Genomic DNA, 1,222 nt, shown 5'->3' on the forward strand with positions numbered 1-1,222 from the left:
TTTATTTTAAAGTTCTTTTATCTTTGTCATGCAACTTTTGTAGAATTACATGATTACAACATCACTTAATCGGGATGGAATTTAAACAAAACATCAAAGTGTGCTTTTCTTTGCATCAACAACAATACGAGTTTTCTTTTTTCTTCTAATAGTTGCTTCCAATTATCATTTTCTTTTTACTTCTTTTCATCCCATTTGCGCTCCAAACTTTCTTGGGTGGCTTTTTTCTTTCATAATTTTTAAAAATATATGTGTACTATATGCTCAAGATTTTTTCCAAATTGGATGAAGTAGAAGGATTATGGTTTTTTAAATATACATATACTATTGTAATAATTCAGAAATAGAAAAGTATTGCTTAGTTATTGATTATTAAAAATAAATATCTTCACCTTAATACAAATGGGGATGTAGCTCACATGGTAGAGCGCTCGCTTTGCATGCGAGAGGTACGGGGTTCGATACCCCGCATCTCCAAAAATCGGGCATTTTAATGTTTTTCCAGTTCCAACCCAAATAAATGCGGCTCCACACCCCTTTAAAATTTCATTTGTGTGTTTAGTCCTTTTTTCTCTCTCTCTTTCTTTTCTTCCAAATCTAACATACCTATTATTTAATTATTATATTTAAATTTCAAGTTTTATTGTGTATGATCAAAATAATGAGTATATTTGAATTGAACATTAAAATTTATTTTTGACAATAGTCATCTTAAAGTTATCATCATCTTGAAACTACCATCAATCTCTAAATGAAGTTTTATACGTTAATTATTCTTGGCAATTTGGTATGAATGATCTTAGGGTTAATCTATTCAATATAGATTTCTAGTAATTATGATAACAAAATGCCCTTAGGTAGTGGGAGACAATTCATACTGTGGGTGGGGATGGCTTGTGCTAGAGCCTTGATCAAGACTTCTTTACCACTAAGAGAAAATAATTTTTCTTTCCATCATTGGAGAACCTTCTACACACGATCCTTGAGAGACCAAAAAACTTAGCATCTACTTTTACATTTGTTTTTTTTAAAGAAGGATTTTTTTAATCGAAAAGCTTGAAAAACTTCACGATCCATGTTTAGAAAACTTAGCATCTACTTTCAACTTTAGTACATTTGTTTATGCCATTAAAAGGTATAAAAATGAAAATAGAAAAGAAATAAAAAGGTAACAACACAACCAATGAGTTATTATAGTATTTTTAACTTTTAATTTGCACAA

The 1,222-nt window shown here is 29.5% G+C and overlaps 1 non-coding gene across 1 annotated transcript; it reads left to right on the forward strand.

Annotated features, from left to right (window-relative positions):
• The first annotated feature begins 404 nt into the window (after nt 1-404).
• TRNAA-UGC lies at nt 405-477 on the forward strand. The gene has a single exon. It is a non-coding gene; the product is annotated as a tRNA-Ala (tRNA).
• The last annotated feature ends 745 nt before the right edge of the window (nt 478-1,222 follow it).

Source organism: Benincasa hispida, unplaced genomic scaffold (genome assembly GCF_009727055.1).
Source record: "Benincasa hispida cultivar B227 unplaced genomic scaffold, ASM972705v1 Contig130, whole genome shotgun sequence".
NCBI classification, from domain to species: Eukaryota; Viridiplantae; Streptophyta; class Magnoliopsida; order Cucurbitales; family Cucurbitaceae; genus Benincasa; species Benincasa hispida.